General features: G+C 40.9%; 1 pseudogene; it reads right to left on the bottom strand.

Annotated features, from left to right (window-relative positions):
* The window catches only part of LOC136837153 (3'-5' RNA helicase YTHDC2-like), a 1,085,270-nt pseudogene that overhangs the window by 243,114 nt on the left and 827,813 nt on the right, over window positions 1-14,343 (bottom strand).

Below are 14,343 nucleotides of genomic sequence, written 5' to 3'. Positions count from 1 at the left end.
AAAGGTTTGGACATTAAACGCAGTTAAAAGCTGGTTACAGCTGGCGTAGCATGCATGAATGGTCAGCTACTAGGCTATTAATCAAAATGGAGTAGCTTAGCCACTAAGTAGCCTAAGATAACTCCTAAGATAAAAAGGGCATATATTAATGACCTTCAAGAACAGCACTGTTATAAAATTATTACTTCAGCATATTTAAAGCTTTGTTTATCAACTAACAATCATCACACCTAATTTTCATATTTATGAGAGAAGCCAGACTCCGACTTTACATGAAATAAACTACCAGCTAAAAAGTTTCTAAGCTAAAACTTTCACTGGGACTTAAAACTATGTACTTAAATTGCTTCTTTGTTTGGCACATCCATAATGATCAAAGCAATTTCAGAGCATTGGTAAGATGGACTAAATGATATGTCCTGTTGATAAAATAGACCACAGAGTAATGGAGAAGGGGCGCCATGCCAATACGTGGTTGACAAAATGGCGACCTACGTAAGATGCGCTGTTGCCACATCTTGCAGGTTGACTATAGGAATGGAACCATGGTAGTCACTGTAGACAAGAGAAAGAGCCCTCTATCTTGAGTCCTATATTCTATCGGTGTCCACGTGCACTATATTGGCTGAAACACTTGATTGATACGACTCGACTTGGAGCCTCCCCTGTTTATACAGTGTACCACCACTGCACTGTCCAAAACCAGTCTGATATGGATCTGTTTGGGAGGGCGAAGCCTTTTCAGAGTCAGAAACACTGCCATTGCTTCCAGGATGTTGATATGGAACTGGTGGAACATTGTGGACCATGTTCCTTGTACTTTTTCGTATTGAGAATATCCTCCCCAGCCGCTTAATGAAGCGTCTGTGTGGATTACTAGTGATGGAGGCGGAAATTGAAGGGGCACCGATTTTGACAGACCCTTGACTGTTGACCACAGCCGGAGTCTTTTTCTCAAAACTGGAGGGACTAGAGACACCTTGTCCCTGAGTTTGATATTGGCTTGTCTCCACCACACTCTGTTTATGTCTTTCAGTTTTGCCTTCAGCAGCAGATCTGTGACAGATGTGAACTGAAGAGAACCCAGGATCCTCTCCTGAGTCCTGCGAGAAGCTTTCCTGCACTTGAGGAACTGCCTGGTGGCCTTGGCTATCTCTCTCCTTTTGGCTGGTGGAAGAGACAGTCTGTGTGAGTCTAGGTCCCACTGGATACCTAGCCACCAAAACCGAGCCTCCCGGAGTTAGACGGGATTTCTCCTGTTTATCTGAAAGCCTAGGGACTCCAGAAACTCGATCACTGTGGCTGTAGCTCTCCAGCATTCCCCGACGGTGGATGCCCAGATTATCCAGTCGTCTAGGTATGCGGCTAGCATGATCCCCCGGGACTGTAACTGCTGTACTACTGTCTCTGCCAGCTTGGTGAATATTCGGGGTGCAATGTTGAGCCCGAATGGCATGACTCTGAATGCATAAGCTTGCCTTCCCAGTCTGAATCCTAGGTAAGGATAGAAGTTTCTTGCAATCGGGACGTGATAGTATGTATGCGTCTGAAAGATCTATAGACGTGGTGACGGCTCCACGAGGAAGTAGAGTCCGTACCTGAGAGATTGTAAGCATGAGAAATTTGTCGCATTGTATGTAAAGGTTGAGACGAGACAGATCCAAGATTACTCTTTGTTGAGCGAAGCCTTTTTTGGGGACGCTGAACAGTCTGCCTTGGAATTTCAGGTGCCTCACTTTCTTTATGGCCCGTTTTTGGAGTAGTTCCTTCGCGAAGTCCCGCAGGGCTTGTGAAGGGGGTTGATGGAACCTGACCCGAGGTGGTGGGTCCTTGACCCAACTCCATCCCAGTCCCTTGGAGACTATACTGTGGGCCCACGGGCTGAAGGTCCACTGATTCTGAAACAGGTAAAGCCTCCCGCCTACCTGAATCTTCTCATTGGGAAGGGGAAGGTTTACTTCCTCTGCCCCGGCCGCCTCTTCCCCGGGAGAGGGACTGCAATGCAGCCTTGCCTCTGAAGGCAGCTCTTGCTCTGCTTCCCCTTGCGTTTTTATTGAAGCCACGAAAGGAACCATGGCTTTCATAGGCTGGGTTGTACGCCGGAGACGTCACAAAGGTGGGGGAGGCAAGGGAATGCTGTGCCGGCTGCACCAGTACAAACTGTTGGGGTTGGGCCTTTGAGGTGGAAGGCTGACCGACCGGAGAGACCGGTACAGCCTGAACTACAGTTAAATTTGTGGCCCCTAAACTTCTTATACCTTTTCCCCGACCTGCTATGGGAACCGGAGGACTCGGAGATTTTGCGTTTGGCGGAATACCCCACCGGGAGCGGAGGCTCTGGTTAGCCCTGGTTGCTTCCGCCAGGAAATTATTCACCTCGGCCCTCGGGAATAAATTAGCCCCAAATCGAGCTTTTCATCAGTTTATTAGGCTTGTGCCTAATAGTGGCGTCGCAAAAATATGTTTGCGACAGTTCATCCTTGCCACTGTAAAATCAAACAGGTCTGCTTGGAATCCCGCCAGCAGAGATTTAGTTAAGACATGGAAAAAGGGTTCATCTGAATACAACACAGCTGTCGCCTCTGCCATGCACAAGGAGTTCATTGCACGGCTCAGCCGACACCTAGCGTCGAACTCCGGTTTCAGGAGAGCCTCCGGAATTTTGGGAAGCTGCTCACTGAAGAGAATGGACGCACAGTCTGGGTCCAGCTTGCCCGCCGTAAAGGTGGACGGGACATCGTTCCAGAATTCGGAGTCACCGGGGAGGACCAAAGAGGTGGGATCGGTCTCCCGGAGCTGCGGCATTGACTTACCCTCCATGCATGCCTGAACAGTTGCCTGAGCCACTTTCGACATGCAAGGAGTTGCGATCCTATCCCCAAAGAAAACATAGTAAAATTTCCTTTGAAGGGGTCAACTTTGTGTTCTCTGCTTCCCACTCCGCAAGGGTGTGAAGCAGAGCCGATTGAGCCTGATCCTAGGAAAGATGACTGTCTCCTTAGGGACCTTATCTGTTCTCACCCACACTTCCTCTGTTAATCTAGCGAAGCCTGGGTAGGGAGGAAGCAGACCTGGAGGAAAGAACTCCAGCTCCTGAAGTCTGCGCGTCCCTAGGCCTTCAATGGTTAAGGTATCCTCATGCTGGGGAGCATGAAGAGCCAAGCGCCAAGGGTTCCCCTTATCGAAAGGAGGAAGGGCGGAGGCGTCCGGAATGGTGTAGGACGGAGCTGACCCACCGGAGCGCACGAGCCCGGAGATCTTGGTCTCCTGGCTCTGCAGCTTTTCCAATACTGTCTTCCACCTCTCGTCCATCTGCTTGTTGATTGTATCAAGCAGCATGCTTGCCAATTCTTGGAAATTGGAAGCAGGTTGACGAGGGGGGCTGGCTTTGGCTGCCCTTGATCTCGACCCCTTTACAGAGGGAGTGTCACTAGCTACGGAAGCCACCGGGCTAGAAGCCCGTGACTTCCCCGGGGGAAAGGGAGTTGCCTTGCGGGAGGAAGAGGACTTATATCCCTTACCTTTTAGTGACTTTTTTACCTTGGGGATGGTCGATGTCGACCTATCCCCAAGGTAGGAGGACTTCTGGAAACCCTGAAAAGAAGATACAGAGGATGAAGGGGAATTAAAAAGGGAGTCCGCTCCCCCTGCCTCACTTTACCTCCCTACCTACCTCCTGGTCCGGTTCCACATTCATGGGCTCCAGGTCCAAGTTAATGGCCGCCACTTCTTCTGACACTTCCGCTGCTATGCTGACATCCTGGGAGGGCTGCGTCGCTTCCCGGATATGCTCGATCAAAGGGGCTGCCACTTCTGCTGGGACAGCCGCAGCAAACTGGGCGCCGGGAAGAGGAGGTTACAAATGGCCTCCGATAGAACATATGGCCTCCCGACGGGACGTTCTCCCAAAGCCAGCCACCCAACCCCTAAGGGTGGCCAAGGAAGCGCTATGCGAGAAGCTTGTTTGGCCTGAAAATAATAAGGACTAACTAATTGCACATCAAGGACTTAAAATATATATATAAGGGATATAACAAGAACCTTATAAACTATCAAATAATTCAAGGAACCAGGTAAACTAAAGGTCAGAACTTTAGGCTTATCGACTCGCCCTGGAACTGCTCAAACAAAGCGTAGCACACTTCACATCCATCCGGTGCCAAACGATCAAGTCTCCCACCCTGACTGCGCAGCCGGAGTGGGGAGCAGCAGACAACATGGCTGCAGGCCTGGTGCAGCACTGCGGTGCACCCGGACTCCTGGCAGCGTACCATCTGTATGGATAAACTGTATATGAGTATGCTTATCTGAAGGCACGCCAAGTAAACCGCGGAGATAGGGGCCTTCTGCTAGAGCAGATAACAGGACATGCAATTAGCAGATTATTAGTCCTACCGAGTAGTCCGTGAAGCAAAACAAATATATTATACATGGCAAATAAGTTAAGGAACGCTGGAGTTAAACCGACGGGAATAATATATACCTTAACCTAAAATCCTGCAACATGACAGAGTAAGTTAAGTGACGCCGGATATGATCCGACGTGAATGATATATACCTTAACCTAAGGTCATGCACACTTAGAATTAAATATAAATTGCCATGAGTGCCGGAGAACGGCAGAAAAATCGCTGGTTAAATACATGGAATAGCAGTTTTTTAATGCTGGACATGTCATTCCAGTACTGAGACCCGGGGAACCCCCCTACCCCCGCCATTGGTTACGATGTAGGGGCGGAGTGGTTCACTATTAGAGCAGTTCTCGTACGTCCATAGGAGAACAAAAGTGAGTAAAGCCAACCTACTAAAACCAAAGACCACCGGAGTGGAAAAGGCTAGCGTAACGGGGACCAAGATCAGAGGAACGGAGTCAACTAGGGTTGTGTAGGCCCTGAAAGTGTCCGGAGTTCTGCGAACCAATGAGGAAGTTTAACAAACGAAACACTAGTGAGGTGTGTGACGTTAAAATGGATACCAGGAGGGTGGGTAACCTCCGATTGGAGACCCGTCTAGGTTCCCCCCAGAGAGTGACAGCCCCGAGAGGACGACGCTCCACACACGGGGAGGGATAACACATCACCTGCTATACAGGGGAAAGGTGGGGGAATAACGACATGGCTGTGTCACGATACCAAGGTCGACTGAGTGGGGGAAACCACCAGACACTGACCGCAACCCCCTTACTGGGTGTTGAATGTACCGAGCCTCCCCCCGCAGGGGAAGAAGACACTAGCCAGAAGTTACGAAAAAGAGGTTAGGCTATGCACATTTGATTACTGCAACCCAACTCACATCTTTTCCTGAAGACGAAGCCTATAAAGGGAAAAAAAGGGGAGAGAGTGGAGGAAGGGGAGGTGGGGGAACTGTGAAGGGGAGAAAATTTCCGTTCAGAAGACCAACCAAGACCGACATGTAGGGCATAGGGCTATGCATTGTGAATCACTTTTCTCCCTTCATTAGAAGGGGAGGAGGATTAACAGAGAACCCAAGCATACCCAAAACACATGGAACAGCGGATGGAACAGCGAACGTGGCGCTCCCTTCACCGGCCTACACCTCCTTCCACAACTCAAGCGACACAGTCGGGAGAGAAGGGAGCAGAGTCAATGAGCAAAGCTAACCTACGTAGCCTAACCCACCGATTAAGACGAGAGGGTTAGGCTAGTACCACAAAACACAAATATATACTGCTAAAATTTAACCAACAACAATACACCAATACATAAACAACTCAAAATATAAAATAATAAACGCTTGTGCTAGGGTATGTTCTACCCGAGCTAAGCGTTTAACAGGAAGTGGGCAACCAAAATGGCCGCTCCTGACGCCAAGCTAAGGTAATATTAATCCATAACTATCCATGTCATCCATTGTACCACAATTCAGAAAAACCGACTGTAAGATAGCACCAGCTTGGGGAACAAAATCTACTCGAGCGAGAGCCAAAAAATTCTTTATGAAGGGGTTAAAAGCATAAAACCGTGGGAGGACGCTCCCTAAAGAATTGATACTAACACCAGTATTAATACCAGCACACTGGCCCGCTCAATGTAGATAAAATTCCCCAAAATGAACTTCCTGAAGGGGTAACGTCAATTGTAAGACAAAACATTAATGTAAATGACCCAGCGAAACCTCTACTGAACTGGTCTACAGAGGCGTACCGCTAGGTCATCATGGCGGGGCCGGGCGAATGCAGAGGAACGCCCGATATTTGACCCAATAATTATTAAATTAAGGGCCAAATACAGCCTCGATACAACTAAAACCCCGCAAGAAGATGGTACTTAACTTAGTGGCGGTGATTTCAGTGACAGAAGACATGGTATTCCAAATTAAGCGAAAAGAACACAGAGCACAAGCAAAAGCGTGATCACAGAAACGCGTGCTAAGATGGAATGAGGGTAGATGGCGCTCAGGTCGTCAGGTACAGGTCCGGGGTGAGTTGCCGCTGGAACGGCTCTTCTAGCAATCGGGGTTTTGACATTGGGACGTTCTACAGAGTTAGGTCCTGTGGTAGTGGACAAATTCACTCACCCTGCTCTATACCGACACCTGTTACATAATAGGTGATCGCTCTGAGGGTAGTAACCTAAGCATTCCTGTTGGCTTTTTTCTCTGGTATATTTAGCAATATTTATACCTAGAAATGTGTGCTCTAAGGGACATTTCACCGGCTGACACAGGTCCGGAGCTCAGAAAATAATTTTTTTATCATAAAAAATGTCGTCACAAAAATAAAATGAAAATAACTGGCAAATATTTTATATATGCATTATTTTTTTTTTTAATAAGTGGTATCTCTTCTTTCTGTATTCCCCTTTACTTCCTCTTATTTCTAATGAACACCATATTTTTTGGAAGCTTGAATTTCAAGTCAATGGCCCCTGTGGGCTTGTTTCATATGAATAGGTTCCATTTACTGAATAATAATAATAATAATAATAATAATAATAATAATAATAATAATAATAATAATACAATAATAATACAAAAAAACCATAAATAGGTGACTTTTCCATGAATTATCTAAGCTATGTTCCACAGAAAAATTCGTGAATAGGTGAATCGGCGAATCCTGAACCACGAGTAGTCATGGGTCAACTGTATTTGCAAAGTCAGTAATGCTTACTGGTACTTTATCATAACATACTTTATGTACATATGTGGCTATACCTAAATTTCCTTCTTCCTCTCTCGATGTAGATGCTAAGGTGTACAGTACTGTTTTGACCTAATGCTGATACTGTTTTGTTGACATGTTGTAAACATATCATTGGTTCTTATTTTAGTAATCATTGTATTTCTCCTTGATGGGAGTTTTACTTTTTTTTTTTTGTATTATCAACTTGGATTTTTCCTAATAATTTACTCACAACATTTATTTGTTTTTTTTTGTACTATTTAAAATGTTCAATGCACATGCATCCTTTTTCACGGGGTTTCAAATCAGTGGTTTCTTTTTTCCTATATTTCATAAAACTTATAAGGTTTGTAAAACTATCTTTTGTTATGTTTTTATTATTATTGTATAATTCAAGGAAGCATTCATTACATCCACATGTGTTATCATGTATACTTCTCTTGTTTCATTTGTTCTTGTTGTACCAATTATTAGTGATGGAGTAATCTCTTCTCCCCTGACATAATCATTCTTATCTATGGTATGGTTCTCTTCTACTTTTTCGGTGTCTTGGATATCTGCTTCCATAGGTTTTATTTGAGGAGATAAAGGTATACTCTCATTTTGTTTTTGTTTTTGTTCTTTCTTCATATCTTTTGTCTTTGGTTTAACTGATGTTTCTCTAATTATAGTTGGTTTTTTCATTTTGGGTTGTGTTCTCTCCAAAGGTCTCTTTTTTATCTTTAATTTCCAGTCCATCACAACTTTCCTCTTCTACTTTACTTCTGTAGTAGTATCTTCTTGTGCTCCTACTTGCATTCATATTTCAAAATAACTTTATAAAATATAATCCATATCATTTGCACCTGTTTCTTTATTCTTTACAATTTCAGTTTTTTCTGTAAAGCATTAATTTCTTCTTGAGATTTATTTTTCTGTGCTCCTTTACTACTGTCTGTATATGCATTTTGGTTCTTGTTTTTGAAGAATATGAATGTTTCTTAGACAATCTTGAATTCCTCTCACTTTTAACTCTAATTTAGCTTCTTTTATATACATACCAGTTCTTTCTTATATTATTTTTAACTCTGTATTGTATATATAATACTACATACATTCTTTGGACCTTGCATGATGGTCTTGCCCACAGTTTATACACTTTGATTCAGTGCACTTCCATTGTGTGGCGCATTCATCAGATCCACAATATGCACACATACAGGTTCGTTTCAACAATTTTTCTTTTCATGCCCATATTTAATACAATTCTGACACTGGTGGCTTTGCGACAAATGGTCTTATTTCTCTGTTTTGGCCTAAAATTTTGATTTCTTGACCTTCAAATTTAATTTTTGTGATTTATATTTGTTTATTGCTTCTTTTACAGTATTTGGTACAACTTATAGTTCACAATCCTGGGCCTTGGGATATATCTTTTTAACAGAGTCTAATAGCATATTCTTTTTGATTGGTTGGTTATTATATTTTCAGGAAGTACAATGGTACCCTGAATTCTGTTCATTGTATCCTGTTTTTTAATTTTTCCATTTATATTATCTATATTTTTTATTGATTAATAGTCTTCAGGTTGACTTTTTGTTGTGGCTTCTATAAGACGTGTCTTTTCTTGTATTTGTCTCAACATTTCTTCCACTGAATGTCTATTTGATAAGTAATTTTCTAATTTTAATGGTGATATCTTTTGGTCAGTTTCCATAGTTAGAAACCTTGACCAACTTCCACCCACAAAGAGGGAGTCTAAGTTAGTCAAGGTTGGGTCATGATGGTATTTACTCTTTTTGGGTTTATTATATGGTAATTTGGGTTTTAATACCACTTTGATTTTTGTAAATTGAGCTTTCCTTAGAACAGTTCACTGCCATGCCAGAAGTCATAGGGAGGTAAGGATTCATATTCATAAGATGAATAATATAAATTTTGTCCAAGATGAGGGCCCTCTCACCAGGGAGGCTGAACAGGGGGAGGAGCAATACTGATACTTACCCAGAGTGGTAACTGCCCTGGAGTCCTCACCTGGATATACACCATACCCTCATTGCCTTAGGGGTCCTCAGTCTGTTGAGATCAGACCCAGCACTCAGGGCATGGTTTAACATAAAAATTTCCCCTCACTCAACCACATCTGGTACTCTAGTTCTACAGGTGAAGCGGCATCCTGTCCAACTCCACCCTCTTCAAAGTTACAAGAGCAGTGATTTCCGAAATTCAATACCATGCAAAGGTCGTCAATGAAAGAAGAAGAAGGGAGGAGGAAATTTATAGGAGTAAAAGAGTTATAGGTCCCAATGTTTGGTTGAATCCACAGCAAAGAGAGTATGTGTAAAAGAGCATACACTCCCTGCAGTGGATCCCTAAGCCCCCACCTCATCAAGGGGTTGGGATTAGGGGGACCTCTTGTTAAAAGCAATGTAACTATATGTCGAAGTGCAAAAGCTCTTGAACCTGTTCATACTGATTTAGCTGGTCCAGCTCACCCAGTAGTTATAGGAGGTTTCAGATTTGCTATTACTTTTACTGATGATCATTCCAGTGTAATGTTTGTTTACTTTCTTAATTATAAGAGCGATGCAATATGAGCTTTTGAAAAGTTTTCAGCAGATTCTGCTTCACATGTTAAGGCAAAGTGTTTCAGGAGTGACAATGGCAATGAGTTCACTTATAAGGAGTTTCAATATGTTCTATTGAGAAACTGCATCAAACATGTGTACAGCTCTCTATTCACCACATCAGAATGGTGTAGATGAGAGAAACTGGCACACCTTATTTGAAATGACATGTTGCCTTATATTAAGTTCCATGTTACCCAAATTTTTATGGCTATAAGCAGTCAATGCTGCTGCATGCATAAGAAATCGGTGCTATAGCCCATATATTAAACAAACTCCCTTCTTATGTACTCACTGGTAAGAAACCTGACTTAAGCAGAATGCATGATTTTGGGGTGGAGTGTTACGCTCATGAAAATGTAAAGTAATGTCAAAGCTGGATGCTTGTAGTAGGAAAGGTGTGTTTGCTGGTTATGACAAAGGAAGCCCAGATTATCTTGTGTATCATCCTGACAACAAATATGTAAAAACTACAGGTGTGTTGTGTTTGCTGAAAAGAATGGGACAAATACAGGTTTTATCCCTGAAGTGAGCCATGATTATGCAGGAGATTTTAGTAAAGATAATGATGACAGAAAGTGTGAAAGTGGTGTGGTCCATAAAAATCATGCTGACAGTAACAATGAAAATGCAGTGCTGTGATCCTAAAGTTCTGCAATTACCCAAAATTAGGAGGAATCCTGTAAGAGAAAGAAAGTTGCCAAAATGCTTTGATGATTATGAAATTAGTGACAATATAAACCAAAATGTTGACTATTGCTATAAAATAATTTTAGGTGGTCTGATAACATATAAAGAGGCCATGTCATCACATAAAAATGGTGTACAGAACTGTAAGAAGAAATACTATATGCACTCAAGGGAGGACCTGATGGGTGTACTCGATATAAGGCTCGTTATGTTCTGAAAAGGTTATCTTCAAACAGAAGGAATTGACTACCAGGCTTTTGCTCCTACTGCCAAGTTAACATCATTGTGAGTAGTTATGCAACTGGCAGCTCAATTTGGTTTGAATGTTTATCAGTTAGATGTAAAAACCACTCACCAATGCAACCAATGATTGTGAAATTTTTGTAGAACAGCCTGAAGGTTTCATTTGTATGGAAACTACCAACCCAGATAATTTTTGTCCGTTGGGTGATAAGCACACACAAAAATTGAGGTATGGCTATTGTACATACACTATTTTTTAGTTTTCAATATATAACCCACTTTCTCTAGGTAAATATGTTTGCAAACTGCACACTTCAAAGACAAGAGTTTTCAGTTCACACCAAAAAAATGTTTGTAAGACATAACAGTAATCATATTTACCTGAGTTAGAGGCTTGTTTGGAGCTCGGAGTCTTCTAAGGATTAGTGCATGGAGCTTATGCCTTAGCTGAAGAGCTAAATGAGCAGCTTGTGGATCACCTAAAAACTGAATCCAGTTGTCAATTCTTACAAGACAACTCAAGCCAGCAGGTCGATCTTCACTCTCACTATCACTACTGCAATCTCCACTACCCCCTAAATATAACACATACAGTTACAAATAACTAACACATAGCTTGCAAGGGGAGGTGACATCCTAAGGCTTAACTATTAAAAACTATAAAAAATATGCTTCACAAACTCCAACTATTACAATACAGTATTTGTCACTAGTATATGTATTTTAATATACTAGTTTCCTGGATTTCTCTTTAATTACTGTATTTCAAAACATCAATGATACCATATAACTCTTTAATGTAGCATCAAGGCTATGACACAAAAATACATTTTTCAAAATATATCTTATATTCAACAACAAAAGAATCCTACACTATACTTACTACTCGACGGTTCAGACAAAGCATCCAATGGCAGTCTCATAGGACCTGCTAGAAGCAGTACAGTAAGTGGGGAAACCAGAGTAACAGTTCTTACATGAGCAATGATACCAATTCGTACCATCTCATCAAATACCAACCAGTCGGAAGACAGCGTGCTGACTAATGCTCTATGAGCAGCACTAATGGGGCCATTGCTGTTACCAACTGTGTCCAGCAAAGATGATGTTGGGTGTAGACGAACTTTACTTTCTTTCCTGCAAATAGAATAATATGCTGTCAATTTGTTCAAAGCATAAAAATGGAGGGGAAAAACACAACTCTCTACAGATCACAACTGTTAAAAATTATATTATTATATCAAAGACTGTGATCCAAAATACTGTAATAAAAACAATAACAAAATGTCTAATTTTCAGATGGAAAGACATAACTGCTGATAGAAGCATTTCATTTGCTGCTACATCAAACAGCAATTGGTAATACAAAGTATTCGCAATATGAAAAAGGATTTTAATCCACAGCTGATTTTCCCATTGAAATAATTGAGTTAGAAATATGGCAAAGCAAAATGGAAACCTTAATATTTCCAAAGACCCTGTGAGACAGAGACAAAGTACCCCCTTTGGAAATATGAAAGTATCCATTACTGCTTGAGGTATATATGCAATTTATGCAATCTAATATGCATCTCCTTTAACTCTCTTCACGGTACAGGTTAACCATCACTAATTCAACAATTGTTAATCTGGTTCCATCACTAATCCAGGCCTCACTTTCACTAGTGCAATTTCAAATTGTAGTTGATCCCTGGGGATAGGGGCCACAACCACCCATGATCACCGAAAATCTGTGATGAGTTGGAAAACCCCTCTAAAAATTCTTATAACTGCCTAGTTTAATAGTTCAAACACCAAATATACTTTAAACTATCATCCTAAAACACTTTAATATTATTTCAAAGTCATCTTACAACATTACCCTTAAAAATAGATGGCTTACATATGTGCAAAAACTAATCAAGTTACCCCTATATTCAGGCACAGCCATTTTCTCTCATACAGTTTTAGTTTAGTTCTGTATTTTTGTTTATGATACAGTAATTCATATTGAGAGAGAGAGAGAGAGAGAGAGAGAGAGAGAGAGAGAGAGAGAGAGAGAGAGAGAGAGAGAGAGAGAGAGAGAGAGAGAGAGAGACTGTTGCCCAGGTGCTACTCTTCACATGGTCAATGTGTCAGTATGTTGTAATATGTATAAAAAAAAAATCATCCAGCCATTTGTAATATTTATGTTCTCATAATCAGCTGATTGAGGATATTACCTCAGTTTCTCTCTCTCTCTCTCTCTCTCTCAGTACTGTACATATCCTTAATGAAATATGAATTACTGTATCATAAACATAAAAATATGAAACTAAAACTTCAAGAAGTTCACAACACTCCATATGTATGTACTGTACACATTACAATGATTTACTAATTTTCAAATACAGTAAAGCCCCCGTATTCGTGATCTCACGATTCGCGGACTCACCTATTCGCAGATTTCTCTATGGAACATATATACGCATTATTTGCTGAAAATTAGCCCATTTGCAGTATTTTTCACTGACAAATATTCACAAATTGCTGTATTTTCATGTCATTTTCATGACCAAATGCCCTTTTTGTGATAAAACTATTAAAATACTCAGGTACCCAGGTAGTGCTCGATTTACGATAATTTGATGGAGTGAGCAATTAATACCGATATGACAGTATTTATCAAACATTTGTAAATTTTGTGTGGGCACAGGCAGCAGCATACAATCAGGCAGTGAGAGAGACCAAATTACAATAGACCAACTTCTTTTCCTCCATCTCTTTATCCCATCTTCTAGTTAAAAAAGGTAAAAGCGAATGATAAAAGTATTGTTAGTAACGTTATACTCTTGCGTAAATGCATACAGCCATAAACAACTGAACAAGAAACTGTTGTCTTGCTTATAACCGAATCGGATAACAACAGCCATTTTGCTTGTATTTCAACCATCATACGGTAATAAACAATTACTATAGTTATAGTACAAATGAAGTTAAGTAGAATACGATTGATATATTTTTACATTATACCCTTATTTGCTATGGATAAAAGATCAGCATGGAAATATACTAGTATACTGTTAAATTTAAGCTGCAAGTTGTAGCTGAAGCCGAGAAAACAAAGTTCAAGCTGCTAATGACTATAAATTATCATGCATCAGCAACATGGATGAAAATTGAGACCGTAATTAAAATGGGGATAGTATTTTAATCAAAACTACTGGGCATGAAAGAACAAATATTACTGCTATTTTTACGCCGATAAAAGACCAATACGTAAAGCTCATATTATGATGAAATCAAGTGAAAATAGCAAAAGGAATCTTGATTTTTTTTTACACAAAACATTCCCCAAATGGCCAATGTCATCTACTAATGAAAAAAATTGCAAAATTCATTTCACAATGAGACATATTTAAGTTGAATGTCAACTTAAAAACACTTTGTATAACATAAAATAACCTTGCCCCATATAAATAAAGTATCTTGAGATTCATTTATGCTAACTAGAAGCAAGAAAAGCACCCTGAACTGAGTTAAACACGGCGAAATAAACTTACCATGTAATCGATTTCCAAACCAAAACACTGGTCGCTATGATCGCAATTTAGAATACAAAAGCATATAATGTATATACAATATTAATGGATACAGTGAATTAAAGTATAATATTTTAAAAGATCCATGGAAAAGATGCAT

This window comes from Macrobrachium rosenbergii, chromosome 58 (assembly GCF_040412425.1).
Source record: "Macrobrachium rosenbergii isolate ZJJX-2024 chromosome 58, ASM4041242v1, whole genome shotgun sequence".
Taxonomy (NCBI): Eukaryota; Metazoa; Arthropoda; class Malacostraca; order Decapoda; family Palaemonidae; genus Macrobrachium; species Macrobrachium rosenbergii.
This window is presented reverse-complemented; position numbering and strand designations above follow the sequence as displayed.